Genomic DNA, 18,953 nt, shown 5'->3' on the forward strand with positions numbered 1-18,953 from the left:
CCTGGGAAAGTCACATTAGTATTTGAAAACTTCTCAGAAATGGTCCACAGAGCAAATAAGCCACATGGGAGTAGCTGGTGACTGAAACACAGGAGTAAGACAGCAATTGAAATGAAGCAATTATGAATAATTAAAAAAAATTCTTTTTAGTGCTGCACCTAGGGCATATGGAACTTCCCAGGGCCGGTGGTCAAATCAGAGCTGCATCTGCCACAGCCAGAGCAACACTGAATCCAAGCCACATATGCGACCTGTGCTGCAGCTTACGGCAATGTCAGATTCTGAACCCAGTGAGCGAGTCCAGGGATCAAACCCACATCCTCACGGACACTATGTTTTCTTAACCCACTGAGCCACAACGGGAACTCCTTATGAAGTAATTTTAAAAAGAGAACAAATTAGCTTGACCTCCTAGTATAGGCAGGCATCTGGCCAACTATGCATGCCATCATCCTGGGAGGTTAACGCAGTGTTGCTCTGGCCTTTTCCTCCTCATCCGTCTGCTTGTTGTAAAAATGTGGTCTCTGGATTGCTGATGTGAAACAGCCGTGCTTTTAACAGCTCAGAATCCTCCCCATACTGTGGCCTTGAGGTGGACAAAGCCCTGATAGGAGGACACTTTGGACCTTTGAACCTCCGAGCCACCAGTGTGTGAGGTGCTCAGACCTGGGCTCTTCCACTGACATCATTCTCAGTCTGGAAACACAGGCACTGGGTCTCCAGAGCCCAGGCTCTGCAATCAGAGTGCTTGTATCCAGACCTTGGCACCAAAGCCTGGCTCTCTGTCTGCTGGTTGGGCTTGGATGTACCTTGATTTCCTCATGCATGAAATAATAGGGTATTTGTAAGTGCTCAGTGTAAATACACACATACACACACACACTCAAACACACAGAGTAGTGTGTGATAGAGTTCTAGTTATTTATATTATTAGTGATATCTGCTAGTAGTTTTGCTATTTTTCTTTAATTCCTTCCTTCCCTTTTTTCTTTTCTTCTTCCTCCTCCTAAGATTTCTCTCGTTTGTTTCTTCTTTTTCCTTGTTACCCTCATCAATCATCATCCTGCCATCATTTTTATTATTGTGTCCCAAGAATAGGCTGTAGACCCACTTGATGTGGGCAAATGTGGGGGCATGGTGGTGAGTGAAATACAGGCAGGGTCCGTGTTAGCACTTTTGAGATGATGCAAAGGCTAATAGACAAATCTTCAAACAACCCCTGGCCCAGAAGGAAGATGGGTAGAGACAGGGACAAGGGAGAGGAGGCGCTGGGAGAGAGCAGGAAAGAGGGGGAAGATGGGAATAGAATAAGGTGAAGGAGAGCCACAGAAAACCCTGGGGGACCTACCCCCAGTGTACAGAACTTGAGCATGAATTATTTTCCAAAGTGCTTTACCATCTTATCATAGGGAGAATTCATCCTTGATTATAAGCACCACTCTAACTAACACCTCAGTGTAAACATGTGCATCAGGAAAACCTGCTTTTGTACAGTCCACCAGAAGGGCTAGGAAGATATAGCCAGGGATGGGATGGGAAGGGGAGAGCAAGAGCACAGCAGGATCGTTAAGGAAATGGGATGAGCAGGTTGATACAATATCAGCTAATGGGGTACGTCTGAGGCAGATAAAAAGCACACTCACTCACAGGAGGAAAGGCAGAAAACGATCCAGCTTCAGGGAGCAGCCGTGTCACCTTCCCCTTGACAAGCTACTGTGTGTCTTGCTGGCAGTATGTTTTACAGAGCTGGAGGGCATCCATGAGAGTGAAAAATCCTTCCTTTGGCTTTCAGGTGACACCAGGGACTGCCAAGAGAGACATTTTCATCGGGAACGGGGGAGATGGATCTGAAACCCAGAAAACACTGAGCCATTATGGAGAGATAAAGGATCGGGCTTTCTGGCTGGGAGAGGAGGAGGGCCATGGACCACCAGGCCAGGGGGACTGACTCTTGTTATCCTGCTGAGCTCCGACAGGCTTCACCTCTTAGGGCACGACTGTGCACTTTCCCCTCAGTTGCTTGCAGCCTGTTTCCTGTGACCTGACCCATGGCACAAGGAGAGTCTGGGTTCTGCCTGTCTTACCATGTGAACTTGGACAAAGTCCTTATCCCGTCAATGACTTGGCTTCCTAATCTGCAGATGGATGATGGAAGAATGACTTCGGCTCAGGTTAGTGTTATTTAATAGAAGCCCTTCAAGGACAAAGGTATAAGGGATGGGGGTGGGGAGAGGTCGTGTTCTAGCTTTTCTCTCGTCCACCTCCGTCCCATCCAGAGCAGTGCTCTTGCTCACATGAACTGTGGGTTTGCACTGCGGGGCAACATTAGGTCTGCAAAAGGCTTTCAAGGCTGAGGTTGAAAACCCACTGGCTTTGTCCAGCTCTAGGACTCTTATTTTCTGCTTCTGTTTCTCCTGAGGTGATGCGAGAGAATGTTGTGCTGAAAAGACATGGTGGGAGAAGGGCTCAGAGAGAAGTAAACTGGAAAAATAAATGTGTGGAGGGTACGAGGACTTTGGCTGAGGGGACCCTTCCAGGGCTTGCATGGGAGAAGTCGGAGGAAAGTTCTGCATCTCACCGGAAGGGGCTAGTCCCTCCTGCCTCCTTCACAGTGGTGTCTCAAATAGAGATAGTCCCTCCTCCTTCAGATTATGGGCAGAATCCAGTCTAGAGCATCTATTTCTTATTAAGAGTGTGCTATGCGTCTGTCATTTAACTTAAGGTATACTGCCAGACACTATGGTAGAAATTGTGGTGCTGCTAAATGCCCTAGTTGGGGTACCCATTGCAGGGTTGGTTCACTGCAAGGATGGTTTCTGTCAACACTCAGGCTGTCTTTATCTCCAGTTGACACCAAAGGTTCAGATATTAGCACACTGTTATTATGGGTTTTCATTGAGATTAGCACATTGTTATAATGGGTTTTTATTGATATTAGCGCACTGTTATAATGAGGTTTCATTGAGATGAGTTTTCATTGAGATTACTGGTGTTCAAAATGCGTGGATTCTAGACATCTCTTAAATGTCAAAGAAACCCCTCCTGCGCTTGCTCGGAGCACAGCATCCAGGAACCCCAAGTCTATACTGTTCACAGTGCTGTCCCCTGCTGGCTTCTGAAACTGCCCTTCGTCTAGATATTGATTTGGTGATTACCTGATTCATGCTCCAAGATTGACAGAATCTCTGCTTCCAGAACGCTGTCACTTTGGTTTATGCAAAGGCATGGTCAGAACAATTAAGAGGGCAAAGTTCTGGGAGTTCATTCAGTTTATGGAGCAAGTTGTATGCCTCTTTTGTTCTTTTGCAGACTTTGGTTAGAGGCCGATTTCAACAGAACCTGGGAGCGAAGTTTGGGGGGCAGAAACAAACCTTTGCTGCTCAAAATGTGGTGGATGTAACCAGCAGCATAGTTATCACCTGGGAGTTTATTAGAAGTACAGAATCAGGCCCACCCCAGACCTACTGAATTAAAATCAGCCTTTTAATGGGATCCCAGACGATTCATGCATATGTTGAAGCTTGAAGGGTTGTTACAAACTTTGCCTACCTCTGACTTTAGGCAGTTATTGATACCGAAAAGAATCCAATAATTGTGAAGCATGAGATTGGCTTAAGTCAGTTTGCAAGAAGGAGAATTACCAAGGATTTTATACTGGGGTCCTTCTTCCCTTTTTTTTTTTTTGCATTTTACTGGAGTATAATTGACTTACAATATTGTATTACTTTCGGGTGTATAGCAAAGTGATTCAGTTATAGATACATGTATCGATTCTTTTTTTCCCGTTTAGGTTATTACAGACTATTGAGTAGATTTCCCTGTGCTATACAGAAAGTTTTGTTAATTATTTTGTATACAGTAGTGTGTATAAATTATTCCCATTGATCTAATTTATCCTTCTCCTGACAGTTTCACCTATGGTAACCATAAATTTGATTTTGAAATCTGTGAGTTTGTTTCTGTCTTATAAATAAGTTCTTTGTATCCTTTTTATTAGATTCCACATATAAGTGCTATTATATGGTGTTTGTCTTTTTTCTGACTTAGTATGATAATCTCCAGTTGCATCCATGTGCTGCAAATAGCATTATTTCATTCTTTTTTATGGCTGAATAGTATTCCACTGTGTGTGTGTGTGTGTGTGTGTGTGTGTGTATACACCACATCTTTATTCCTCTGTATATGGCCATTTAGGTTGCTTCCATGTCTTGGTTGTTGTAAATAGTGCTGCAGTGAACACTGGGATGCATGTATCTTTTCAAATTTTGGTTTTCTTTAGATATATGCCCAGGAGTGGGATTACTGGAACATATGGCAATTCTCTCTCTCTCTCTCTCTCTCTCTCTATATATATATATATATATTTAAAGGAATCTCCCATACTGTGCTCCATAGTGGCTGCACCAATTTACATGCCCACCAACAGTGTAGGAGGGTTCCCTTTTCTTCACACCCTCTCCAGCATTTATTGTTTTAGACTCTTTAATGATGGCCATTCTGACTGATGTGAGGTGGTACTACATTGTAGTTTTGATTTGCAGTTCTCTAATAATTAGTGGTGTTGAACATCTTTTCATGTGTGAGGTATGTCTGTGAGGAGCTGGGAAGGAAATAAAGCTTAGTAAACTCATATGCTTCTACAGACAAGGCCAGTAAAGGAAACAAGACAAGTGAGAGTGATGGAAATGACCATCAGCTGGAGAACTTGTGCCTCTTTCAAACAGTTACCGTTGCTTGGCTCTGGACTGTTGACACAGAGAAATGCGGGCCCAGTGTTGTTGTCATAACTTCCGGCTCTTTTAAGAGCCCAGAATATACATTTTAATGGGCAATTTCCTAATTTTTTTTTTATTCAGTGAGGTTCAGTTGACTAAATCTATTCTATCAGCTAATAAGAGCTGAGCGTAGTCACCAACTCCTTCAAAGGGCCATGGCCAGTCACTTCTCTCTGTATTTCATTTGTGCATTCCTCTCATGGGTTATTATTAAAGAACATACAATTTCCCAAATACATTAAAATAATAATGATGTGCATGGGGTCCCTGAGCCAAAGGTTCTGAGGATACATTGCTGTTTTCCGTCCGAGATGAGACCCCTTGGAAAGCTGGCAACCTTTAGTTTTCTAATGGGGTCTCGATTTTCTGATGGTGAACCCAAGAGTTTGGAGAACACTAACCATCCATTGCTATGTGAACAGGTGTCTACTATAAGCTTTGCAATTTGGTGGTTCACAACTGAGTTCAGAGTGAGGTTTTTGATTGTTTTATTTCTCTGGGGAGGTACCAGGCATTTGGGGGGGTGAGAGGTGGTAGAGATGGGAAGAGCTCAGAACCCCCAGGTGAATGCAGTAAGCAGCTTCCCTGGGGATGTGTCTCAGAATTGAATTGTTTTCCAGGTCTTGACTAATAATCCCCTGCATTAAAATTACTTGCAGTGCATTTTTGAAATACAGAATCCCAGGTGCGATTACAGATCTGCTAAATACAAATCCAGGAATTGAAGCCACGAAAAAATCTTAACAGCTACTCCAGAACATTTTTACTTATATTAAAAGTAGAATAATAGCATTTCAGTGAAACAGTGCTAGGTGGTAACTGCCATTCTCCATTTCTACTGAGGATAGGGTGAAAAGAAATGCACTTAATCTGCTGGCAAAAGAATTCGAGTGTGTAGGAAAGGCCAATAAGACTGGGATGCTTGAATGGTAGTATGATGCCAGTGAGAGAGCAAGCCTGACTTAGACCAGGTATATGTGATGCTCTGTAATCCAGTCCTCTGGGGTTGGGGATGCTCTCATTTGTAGTGTCTCCCTATTTCTGTGGTGCAAATACTCCCACCATGGCCAATTTCTGGCCACCAGTGTGTCATCACTGAATGGGAAGTTGGGAAAGAATGTGAAGAATTGGCTTTCATGAGCCTGTGCCAGCTGGCTCCAGGGAACCACAGATAGCACCCCCAAGAAGCACAGTCTCAGAGGGAAATGTAAGTGCAGAGAACAATGGTAATCCTATATAAAGGAATGATGAATATTTATATTTACATATATGTACACAGTTTAACCATGTAGGATTTTGTTTGTTTGTTTGTTTTTTTAGGGCTGCACCCATGTCACATGGAGGTTCCCAGGCTAGGGGTGGGATTGGAGCTGTAGCCACTGGCCTATGCCACAGCTACAGCCACACCAGATCCCAGCCACATCTGTGACCTATACCACAGCTCGTGACAACACCGGATCCTTAACTCATTGAGCAAGGCCAGAGGTTGAACCTGAGCCTTCATTGATACTAGTCAGATTTTGTTTCCACGGAGCCACGACAGGGACTCCTAATCATGTAGGAATTTGTACTAGATCCCAGTGTAGTGCTCCAGAGAGCTAGGCTGGACTAGGCGGAAGGCTTCTTTACCTCAATGAAGTCAGTTTACACACCTGGGCTGGGCGTCTAACATATCTATAGGAATCACCTGTGGATCTTGTTAAGGAGCAGATTCTGGTTCAGGAAGCTCTGGGGCATGGCCAGAGATTCTGTGTTTCTAACAAGCTCCCAGGCGAGGCACCCGATGCTGGTCCATGGACCACGTTGAGACCATCAACTTAGAGTCAAAGCAAGTTGACTCATTTTGCCCCTTTCCCCTGAACTTGTATTCCAGGGGGTTGAAAAGTCACACCCTAAGTAGCACCAGAGGAAATAAAGATGGAAAGCTCCAAACATGAAAAGTTGTCCTAGTATTTGGCCAACCAGTTACACAGAATTCTTCCTCAGGAAGGGAATAATTGGAATGGGAAGAAAGACTTCTTTTGCCTAGAGACCAAACTCAGAGGGCAATTCCCTGCCTGTGTGGGTGACTGAAAATTGGGGTCATGAACAAAAATTGACTTTGGTATCTGCCTCAATAGAGGTGATTATAGACATAAATCGATTACTCATAGATGCCTCATTGGACTTGGAAGGACCAGGGACATCCACTGTAATTAGGAGTTCTGCCCAATATTCCTATTTTATATGACCACTTTAGGTCCTAAAACATCTTTGAAGGATTAGGACTGGCTCTTGGGGCCTAGAAAACCAACCTTGTTAGTGAAACAATAAATCCCTCTTCTGATTGTCTGAACAGCAATAGAGTGTTTTTGACTCTTTAGAGGTGATAAGCATTGTACTTCACATGCTTTTTCTTCAATTCCCCCACCAGTTACTCAAGGAGGGTATTACTGTACTAATTTTCGAGTGAGAAATTGAGCCACAGTGAGGTTCATGTGGCAGAACCAGAATTTAAACTCAAGTCTGTTTCTGCATTTTTTTTTAATGTATATTTGTACTTTTTTCTTATCTGTAAACTTATCTGTAAACTATCCTGAGAATAAGGATTATGCCTTCCCTCTTTATTTCATCATTGAATACCCAGGTAGGATTGTGTCTATATGTCTGTTATTAACATATACAAGGAGTCTATACACAATGCTTTCTTTCTTGGAGCCTTTGGGGACTTATAACTGTGCAAATGAAAATGTAAAGTTCACATTTTTTACATATTTATATATTTGTTAAAGTCAATGTGTTGCAAATAATTCCAAAACTATTTTGTACTTATCGCATGTAACCTTCAATATGCAACTGGTAGAATCCACTAATATTGTACTAGAAAATATGTATGTGGTATATGGTATGAGAACACATCTGGATCACTCAGGGAAACGCCAACAAAGCTAACAGCAGAATGAAGCTCTGTACATTGCAGTAGGCACAGAACTGAAGGACGTTCAAAAGCCTGGCAGGGTCAGATCAAGATTATGGATAGGAGAATCCTGAGCTCGCCTCCTCCTGCAGACACACAAAAACTATAACTATATATAGAATAACTATCCCTAAGAACAACTTAAAGACTCACAAAACATATTTTCTATAACTAAGGATATAAAAAGAAAAGGCCCCATTGTGATGGATAGGAGACCAGAGATGTGGTCTAGTCAGAACGCACATCCCCCTGGCTTGGCAACTCAAAAGCAGAGAATATCACAGCCACAGAGGGCCCCACTGAGGGCCAAGGGATCTGAGCCCCACATCAGGGTCCCCAGCTTGGAGGACCTGCACCAAGAAGATGAATCTTCACAATAGTTGGCTTTGAAAACTAGTGGGGCTTACATCTTGGAGAGCTGGAGGGGTAGGAGAAACTGAGACTCTGATCTTAAAAGGGTTATGCACAAACTCACTCTCCCTGAGTCCTAGTGCAGAAGAATTCACTTGAAAAGCACCTGGCTCATACAAGGAGAATCACCAACTAACTTTAGGGCAAGTGCTGGAAGGACCGGGATCTGTTGGAATTTTCTCTGGGTGTGGAGGCGCTGGCGGGTCACGTTAGTTTTTTCTCACCTTCTACCTAGCTGGCCCAGTGCTGATGGGTACCACTTCTGGCTCTCCCCATCTACCTTACTGGCACTGCTTGCTCTGCTCTGGCACTCACCCAAGGACTTGCCCCAGCTGGTAATCCTCCAAAATGTCCCCCCCACTACACCACACCTGGTGGGCATCCTCAGCTGGCCCTGGTACCCCTCCAAAGCAGCTCCCACTCTGGGGAATCGGTGCTGCTCACTAGTGTACCCACAGCAGTCACAACCAGGCCTTGTAGACAACTGGGCCAGGGGCAGCCGCACCCATCAGAGTGTCTGCAGCAGTTGTAGCCCAACCACAATGAAAGTATGCCTGCAGTCCACATATGGTATCCCCTTGCAGCACCTGGCTCTGGTGACCAGGGGAAATTGCACCACTGAGCCTCACAGGACATCTTCTACATGAGGCCATTCTTTCAGGACTGGGAGACTTAGATGATATAACTACTGCTTAGAAACAAACACAGCAAGTTAGGCAATATGTGATAGGAATACCTTCTAAAGGAAAGAACAAACCAAGGCTTCAGAAAAAGAATGAAACTGAATGGAGATAAATAATACCAGATAAAACATTCAAAGTAGCAGTCATAAACATGTTCACCAAACTTGGGAGAAGAATGAATGAAATCAGCAAAAACTTCGGCAAAGAGATAGAAAATATTTTTTTAAAAACCTGAAGAATATAATAAACACAGAAAGAAAATACAGTGGTGGCAATAAACATCAAATTAGGGAATGCAGAGGAATGGATCAGTGATCTGGAAGCCAAGGTAGTAGAAATTACTCAGTTGGGATAGCAAAAAAATAAAAAGGGTAATTTAAGGGACGTCTAAGACAACATTAAGCATATTGATATTCACATTATAGGTGTTGCAGAATGAGAAGGAGAAAAGGACAGAAAGCCTATTTGAAGAAATAATGGCAGAAAACTCCCAAACCTTGGCACAGAAAACAAATATCCAAGTCTAGGAAGCATAGAATCCTAACCAATCTAAAGAGACCTGCAACATGGCATATTATGATTAAAATGGACAAAATTAAAGAGAGAATCTTAAAAGCACCAGGTGAAAAACAAATGGTTACATAAAAGGAAACTGCCATGAGACTGTCAGGCTAAAGGGTGGTGGTATGTTATGTTCCAAGTAATGAATGGGGAGAACCTAACCACTTGCCCAGGATCTCTTATGGCTACAGGTGGCTTTACAATTAATTCCTGGCAAATTAGATTTAAGGAGAAGTGTGTTAGGGAGTTCAGAGTGGAATCTTCCCTGATGAATAAAGGTGCTACAGCCAGAGAAGCCCCAGCTCCCCTCTCTCTTGCCTGTGCTCTTATGGTGTAAACACATGGTGTCTAGAACTCCAGCAGCCATCACACGACCATGAGACAAGAAGCCTGAAGACTGAACCAGCATGTGTTAAGGAGGTGAGGAAGGATGGCTAGAACCAGGGTCCTCGATGGCATCATTAATCTAATGATGCACCGCCAGGATCCAGACGTCCAGACTCCTCGTTCTGGAGAATAACTTGGAATGTTTTTGTCTAAGCCATTGTTAGGTATTCTGTGGCTTGTAGTTTAAAGCATCCTAAGTGATACACCAGTTATTTAATCTCTCTGAACCTAGACTTTCTCATCTAAAAAGTGAGGCCAGCACCACCAAGGAGAACTGGAGGCAACTAAATTGATCTACATGGGTCACCTGACCATAAAGCGTCCCATCCCTCAAAATAATTGGTTGCCGACTTGGTCCCCTCATTGGTCCTTTTAGGTTAGACCATGGAAGGAAAAATAATTAGGCGGTCGTGTGATGCAGTGCTTTTGGCTGAATATGAATGTTGCTACAGCTGTTTGATGAACCTTCTGATATATAGAATGAACAGTGCAACAACTTTTGCATTTATATTGCTTCATGATATTATTTTGTAAATAGTGTGTGTGTAAATATGCATATCCATACTTATGTGTTTTTTGTTTTTCTTTCTTTTTTTTTTTTTTTTAAGAGCCACACTCACAGCATACGGAGGTTCCCAGGCTAGGGGTCGAATTGGAGCTGTAGCTGCTGGCCTACACCACAGCCACAGCAATGCCACATCCGAGCTGTATCTGTGACCTACCCCACAGCTCACAGCAACACCAGATTCTTAACTGAGCGAGGCCAGGAATTGAACCTGTGTCCTCATGGATGCTAATCAGATTTGTTTCTGCTGAGTGATGACAGGAACTCCTTATGTGTTTTTTTTCTGCTAACATCTTTTTCACTGCTTAGTCAGGGAGCAGACTATTCCCCCTTCTCTGGGAAGGGAGGGAGGTGATCACAGTAGAGTTTGAAAGCTGGGAAAACAGTCTGGGTACTTACATAGCTCTCCATTTAAGAACTCTCTCTATGGCTGTCTAGGCTAGTTTAAGCCTCATCATATCATATTTTCCTGGTAACATTTTCTAGGTTTGTATAAGCTTTGGCAGGCCTCAGACTTTATCAGAGCCTTGGACAGGATGCTCATTGATCTACCATGAAAACACTGTGAAGCATATCTTCCTCCCAGATGGAGGAAATGTGCCGGCTCCTCGGTAAAGCTTCCTCTCTTTTGTTTCCCTGTCTCTTTGTCCTTTCGGAAGTGGCTGCTCTCACAGACTCTTGGATGGTTGCTGAAATTGGCTTTATTTTTCTGCTTCTTAGAAAGCAATCAACTTGTCTATGAAAATCATCTTCCATTGTCAGCCCAACAATGACTCTTGCAGACTCCTCTGTGTCTTCAAGTGGAATTCAAAAGGCATTGGTCTCTTCCAATTCCAAAGGGCCAGAAAGCAGCCGGGAGGCTTGGCTCCTGAAGTGCCTGACTGAAGTGCTGCTGCGTCCTCCTTCCTTCTCAAGGAAGTGTACAAAATGGCCCTTCTCCACTGGAAATTTTCAAGAGCGGTGGAATAGGCAACTTCTTAAATGTTCCTCTTACCCACTTTTTTGCACCATACTATACTTCAAGATGCAGAAACCCATGCTGTTGGTAAAAGTAGCTGTGGGCTGGTCTGGCATAGACTGGTACTGAATTGAACCAGCTGCCAAGGAAGGCAGCCTCAGTCCCCATACCCACATTTGCCATGCACATTGAGGCTATGTACTTGTGACATCCCACCAAAACCAGAACCAAAATCTTACTCAAAATGCAGCTTTCGGGAGTTCCCATTGTGGTGCAGTGGAAGCAAATCTGGATAGGAACCATAAGGTTGTAGGTCCGATCCCTGGCCTCCTTGCTCAATGGGTTAAGGATCTGGTGTTGCCGTGAGCTGCGGTGTAGGTTGCAGTTGTGGCTTGGATCTGGCGTTGCTGTTGCTGTGGTGTAGGTTGGCAGCTGTAGCTCTGATTGGACCCCTAGCCTGGGAACCTCCATATGCTGCAGGTGTGGCCCTAAAAAAAAAAAAAGAAAGAAAAAAAATGCAGCTTTCATAAGTAGTGTCAACACCTGGAGACAGATGCTCAGTACAAATGGTCCCTGACTTTATGAGGTGAGTAACAAGCATTCAGTAGAAACTGTACTGTGACTTTTGATGTGTGGTACGGTATTCTTGTGTACCAGCTCCTCATCAGCCACCTAATCACAGGGCAAACAACTTACACAGTTAAAAGAATTTCATACCCACATAACCATTCTGTTTGTTAATTTTGGTACAATATTCAGTCAATCACGTGAGATAGTCAACACTTTATTATAAAATAGTCTTTGCATTAGATGGCTTTGCCCAACTTTAGGCTAATGGAAGTATTCTGAACATGTTTAAGTTAGGCTAAGCTAAACTATGATGTTCAGAAGGTTAGATGTATTAAATAACTACTTGATTTATGGCATTTTAAATTTGAGATGGGCTTGTCCAGGACATAACTCCATCAGAAGTCAAGGAAGTTCTGTACTTATATTCTAGAACATTCTGGAACATGGTCAAGTAAAGCTTCTCCTTCAAGAATGACATATCAGCATGGTTCTTATGAGCATATGTTTCAGTCTAATAATATTAGCCAAATGTCCCCCAGGCAAGTGATTTCAGCTTGGTTTCCTCATTTGTAAAATGAGGATTTGTTTTGTTTTTTTTAAATAATTTTTTTGGAGTATAGTTGGCTTTCGAAGCTGTGTTAGTTTCAGATGTACTGCAAAGTAAATCAGTTATACATATACATATATCCATGCCTTTTCAGATTCTTTTCACACGTAGGTTATTACACAGTATTGAGTAGATTATCCTGTGTTATACAGTAGGTCCTTGTTACCTATCTATTTCATATATACTACTGTATATATGTCCATTCTAATAAAACTTACCTCATACTAGTGTGTAAGGATTAGGTGAGGCAGTGAATATAAACCACGTGGCACAGAAGCTAATAACTTGTGTATTCTTTTCATAAATTCTTTATAATCTTATGAGTCACTCATTCAAGAAATATTTATTGAATATTTATGTGCCAGGAAAATTCCCTTCTTGTTGATGTTCAAAATGATACATTCTCTTGATGACACGTGGCCAGCAAGCCTCATCACAGTCAGCTGTCCATCTCCTCTGAGTTGCTGCTGTTTCTTCAACAGTTTCCTCCAGAAGGCACTGCCCTGGCTGAAGAAGGCAATCCACTCCCTAGCAGGAAGTAAAATCCCTTCTCCCTCAGCTTTCATGCTCTGTAACCAACCGTGGCTCATAAGAGCATTTCAAACCCTGCCAAGAGCCCTTCCTGAATTTTAGCTAACAGGCCTCACAGAGTGGAGCGCTATGCTCAGCCAGCATCTTGCTCTGATTTGCCAGGTGCATTCAGACGCTCCTTATGGTGAATCGCCTTGAGTTTGCCTTGTGGCTTCTGAGCAAGTCTATAACTAGTGACTAGGGAAATATACGAAAGAAAGTGCAAAGGCTATCTAGGAGTAGGAAATAGGAAGGACGATGGTCTTCAGTCTGTTTTTTTCAGATAATATGTTCTTTTTCTTTTCCACGATCTGCCTGTTCAGATAGTCCCTTACAACAGCTGCAGAAGGAGAAAACAAGATAAAAGGCTCTACATTGCCTCCTGTAAAAGCAAGCAAGATTCCTCTCTAATGTTCTAGGGAGACATAGTTCTTTCTTTCTTTTTTTTTTTTTTTAAGGGCTGCACCTGCAGCATATGGAAATTCCCAGGCTAGGGGTTGAATTGGAGCTGCAGCTGCCAGCCTGTGCCTCTGCCACAGCAATGCCAGATCCAAGCCATGTCTGTGACCTATACCACAGCTCACAGCAATGCCGGATCCTTGACATACTGATCGAGGCCAGGGGTCAAACCTGAGTCCTTGTGAATACCAGTCAAGTTTGTTACCGCTGAGCCACAAGGGAATTCCTAGGGAGCCATGGTTCCTAAGTGATGCTGGTTATTCCACTATACCAGCAGGGAAAACGGTGATGGCCATGGCAGGAGTGCTTGACATTTACTGAGACCTTGTATGAACCAGGCCTGTGCTAAGTGCTGTACAAATGTTATCACATTGTGTGTGTGTGTGTGTGTGTGTAAAGGTTCGGCTATTTGCTGAAAGGAGTTCAATGTCTAGATCTTCCAAAGGCACTCACGTTTTAATATCACACACCTCTGTCTATTTTATACCTGTGTTTTTCACTCTTCTAGCTCATGTACTGGTTAAGAATGAGGACTTTGGAGCCAGACTGAGATTGGAATCCAATTCAGCTACTTTCTACCTCTGTGGATGGGGGCAAAGAGTTCCACTTCTCTGGGCTTCCACTTCTTGGTCTGCAAAGTAGGAGAATGAATAGTTCCTATTTCATGCAGTTGTGCAGATTAAACCAGTTATTACATGTAGAACAGGGCCTGGCACCTAGCATCTGTAATTCTTGTTGATTTTTTTCTTTTTGTCTTTTCTAGGGCGCACCTGCAGCATATAGAGGTTCCCAGGCTAAGGGTCTAATCAGAGCTGTAGCCACTGGCCTACGCCAGAGCCACAGCAACATGGGATCCGAGCCGTGTCTGCAACTTACACCACAGCTCATGGCAACACTGGATCCTTAACCCACTAAGCAAGGCCAGTGATCGAACTCGCAACTTCATGGTTCCTAGTCGGATTCGTTAACCACTGAGCCACTACAGGAACTCCCCTTGTGGATTCTTTATGATTCTCCAAGGAAAATATATTCTTTGCTTTCAGTCCTCACCTCCTTTCTAGCATGAGTTTAAGTTTCTTTATCTGTAGAAAGGAAAGGATAGTATCTTTCTCATATGATTGTGTTAATGACTTGGTGACCTAAAGTATATGAAGTATTATTACCCTCTATATTGTCTATTGATAGAAGGTCTTCAATAAATGAGTGTGAACTTCTCTTGATATCATGGTATAGAAGCTTATTCTAAGATTTCTGGTTTACCTTTTAGTTTTATGGGTACCAATCATTAATAATAATGCATTCATTACTGTATAATTTTTTCTTTAATATGTGAATTATTTTGACCTCAAAAATATTGTTTCTTGCAGCCAGTGTAATGAAAAAAAGAAATAACTGCATAAGACAGTGTAAAAGATAAAAGATCATTAGAAAGTTATGAACTAATCATTAGAAAGTTATGGACTAAAATAAATTTTGATTCAAACAAGCTTGACCACTATTAGGTGATTATCTGTGATGGTCCTAGCATTGTGCTGGGTGCAGGAAGAGGGGAAATTAACCTGAATCCCAGGGAGCTTTCCATCTATCTGGGCAGACAAAACATACATGAAGCTAAAACAGAAGAGCAGAAGGTGGGGTATGATTAACCCACGAGTCTGCAGAGTTCGGAGATGGTGGAAATCAGTGTGGAAAGATGTTAGGGCCAGCAGTGGGTTTCAGATGAGGCTTGAAGGATGATTAAGGATTTAACCAGACAGAAGGGAGAGAGGACAGGGCATCCCGATTGAGGAAGAGGCTAAGCCAATGCTGGATTTGCCAACATGTGGCCTTGACAGACTAGAAGTAGTGCCTTCTGAAGGGCAGCCATCCTAGCAACCTGGGAGGTTCGTGTTACAGTAAAACATAGCCAGAAATTGGAGACTGATGGGATGGAAGCGATAGAAGGAAATAGATGGATCAAAACAGGGTACAGAAAACAATGATGACAACAAAAGCAGGGGTTGAGGAGGAGTTAGGGCTTTGCTGACAGAGACTGAAATGGCAAGGGCAGTGAATTTCACTGGGTTTTAAAATATCCACTCTAAGTGTGAGGAAACTTTCATCCGCTTTGCTGGAAGCAGTTGGAGGAAGAACTGGCTGTAGAGAGGGGGAGTAAATGATGGTGAATTTATTCTTCAGTCTTCATATTGGACTTACGTCCAAGTAGAGGTGATGATATCTGACATCTGTGATATCCGTTCCTGCCTCTGTGGGGGCACAGGACTGAACCTTTTCCATCCTTGTAAACGACTAAGTAGATTGTTAGGTAAGGCAATGGCAGATTTTAACTGTCTAACTCTTGTAAACATAAACTTTTTAGTTTTCAGAGCTCTTTCCAAAATCCAGGAGTTCTCTTGTGACTCAGTGGGTTAAGGATCCGGTGTTGTCACCGCAGTGGTATGAGCTTGATCCCAGGCCTGGGGATTTCTGCATGCTTGGGTGCAGCCAAAAAAATGAAAAAAATAAAATAAATTAATATCCATGTAACATGTTACATGTCCCTTTTACAGAGGGAAAAACCAAGTCATAGCAAACTGAGACATTTGCCCACGGGCAGCTGGTAAGTAAGCAACAGCACTGGCAGGTAGGGAGTTTGTCTATAGAGTCCACACTGCGGCCCCACTCTTCAGGACTCAGTCTTATAGGGTGAGACTTCCCTAAGAGCTGAGATATTTCTCTCTCACCTTCTAGAAGCAGAAGACCCTTCCTTATCTACTCTTCATCCTCCTCCCCCACAAATGCAGAGTCTTGTAGACAAGTAAAATAACGTAATACTTGTTATAAAAAAAAAATCCTTCAAAGGTTCAGGGAAAAAAAAAAAAATAAAGGCCAGCAGCTCCAGGAAATGTCCCAAACTCTCTCACCTCACTAGGCCAACAGACTGTGTTGCTACAACCTCGCATGGATTGGCAAGAACAAGCAGCGTGTAAGAATCCATCAAGAGGAGCAAGGAAATAAACCCGCTACAACTGTTTTATGCTTTAGTTATTTCTCACCTGGACTATTGTTGGTACCTTGGCAAGCCCTTTTTGTTCATCCATCTTGCTTTTACTGTCTATTCAAAACACAGAAACATATTTATTTTTTTTCCCCACCAGCTGTAATTCTCAAACCACTCTTTCTCAGGCAATTATACCAGTTTTCTGTTTCATCAGAGAATTCAATTTAAAATTTTAGTACCAGTGGTTAAAATACTTACTTCATCCATAACTTCAAGTTTGCATGGTTTTAATTCACATTTATGTTTCTGTTCACACTTTGCATTCTTTAATTGATTTATTTGTTAGTGATGCCATCTGTAGTTTTTAGTACTGAGCTTTCACAAATGACTTTTCTTCCCCCTCCCAAAGCTGTTTTGAAAACTATCTCCCTCACCTTATTGCAATGAAAGCTGTGCTACTTTCTCATTTCCGGAGTTGAACATTTTTATAGCATTGCCTTCTTGTATCTTTTAGATTGTTCCAGGTCTGGGCATACCTAGCCATAACTTTTTAGGCACAGAGAGATACTTTTTGTGTGGAATGCCTGAGAAGGAGACCTCTAACTTGAGCTCTGCAATCCATTCCATAGGCACCAAGAAAATCCAAGTCCCTGTGGAATAAAAGCAGGATGTTGGTTCTTTGGGTTGGTTGGTGAGCATCCAATTTGTGACCGTTAAGTCCCCTGACAAGTTAGGGTTTGTGTGTGTGAATAGCTCTCTTCTGGCTTGTATTCCATAACCTTTGAGCAAAGGGTCCTTTCCAACTTGGTATGTCCAGCTCCGAACCCAGTGCCTAGAGTCTAAGTGATTAACAAGTGGCTATTAAATGAGAAAATTATAAATCCAGGTTATTTTATCAGCCTAAAACTAGACATAGCCACATTCAGCATGAAACAGGGATCGTGGAGAAATGTCATCTTCCTTTTGTTTTCACTCAACCTCTTCAGTATCTGAGATTATTATGACCTCTCAGGATGGAAGATCCCACATCAGTTCCCTTTTCCTTTGCCTCTAAAAGCTGTCCACTGTATGGCATTATGTCCAGTGGTATGATTGTGGATGATGAGAGTGAGGACTCTGCCTCTGATATCCCGGAGTGTAGAGTTAGTTGAGTATCTTTCAGAAATAAATGTCTGTATAGGTGAGTCTTAGGATTTTGTCCTCTTGAAGTTTTTTGCTCCCCAAATTTAACTATTCCTGGAAAAAATCAGTCCCTCGAGATGCTTTCCATGCTTATAAACCTACAGAGAGCCGTGGTTCTCACCTTGGCCGAACATTGGAATCACCAGGGGAATTTTAAAACACAGTGATGGCTGGATCCCACCCCAGAATTCTGATTTAATTGGCCTGGGGCATGGCTTCAGCAGAGAATTTGAACATTTTCCCAGTTAATTCTAATGTTTAGCCAAGGTTGGGAACTGCTCATATAGGGTATTATTTTTAAATACTCAAAAGGCTAGAACTCTAAATATGGCATAAAACATTTCATATCAATACTGCTATTTTTGAATAGTTTTTCATGTTAAAATACTCACAATGACTTACTAAACTGCATAGAAAATAGATGTTTTTTTCAGTGTCAGTGACAGATCACCTGGAAACCTTGCTATTATGTATGCAGACCCTACCTTAGAGATTCTGATTCAGTAAATTTGCATTAAATCCAAAATCTGCATTATTTTAAAAGTGCACCCAAGTTGATTCTGTATACACTAAACTTGAAGAGGTACTACACCTCAAAAAGACAGCTGAATAATTTCAAACAGGTTAAGGTGGTTCTAGTCAGGAGAATGCCACTTAGTAATCTTGCGATCCTTTGTCAAAGAATAAGACCTCGAAACACAGAGAAAATATAGGTTTACTTTTCTTTATAAGTTTTGAGCTGTTTTTGGAATGCAAATTACATTTTGACAATGGTAAAAATTTTCCGAAAAAATGTATGCATTATTAGTGCATTCATACATTTACTAATATAAATGTATTAGTGTACAATTAATTCAACCCTGTGTAAAAATAGAAATTTAAAAATATTGAATATATTAACTCGATTTCTTAGGGAAAAAAAAGGATGTGAAAGAATTCAAGATGGCTATCATGTTAAAAAATACATTAACATACCCATTGGAATACATTTCAATTTAGGCTTAAAAAAATCAGTCCTTGGTCCACAAATGTTTTGAAGGATTAAATAAAATTTAAGTCATCCAGTTACGCTGGACAAATTTAAGAACACTCAGGATAAAAAGTCTTTGAGCTTTAGGACAAAGCACACATTTTAGTTTAAGGCTGAAAGACTCCTCTACCCAGCTTAAACTTCCTTGGGAATTTAAGGAAAGAAAATGAATCAAACTGGAACTTCATCAAACTGTCAAGTTAACAAATTTTGGCTTATAATGGTGCCAAGGGATCTAATGTCTGAAGAATGAGGGCCT

The 18,953-nt window shown here is 42.1% G+C and overlaps 1 long non-coding RNA gene across 1 annotated transcript in view; it reads left to right on the top strand.

The window, feature by feature from the left end:
- The window catches only part of LOC110260233, a 251,355-nt gene continuing 233,691 nt past the window's right edge, over positions 1,290 to 18,953 (top strand). The window contains exon 1 of the long non-coding RNA XR_002343140.1: positions 1,290 to 2,171. This is a non-coding gene — a long non-coding RNA (uncharacterized LOC110260233). The remainder of the gene's footprint in view (positions 2,172 to 18,953) is intronic.

Source organism: Sus scrofa, chromosome 4 (assembly GCF_000003025.6).
Source record: "Sus scrofa isolate TJ Tabasco breed Duroc chromosome 4, Sscrofa11.1, whole genome shotgun sequence".
Classification (NCBI taxonomy): Eukaryota; Metazoa; Chordata; class Mammalia; order Artiodactyla; family Suidae; genus Sus; species Sus scrofa.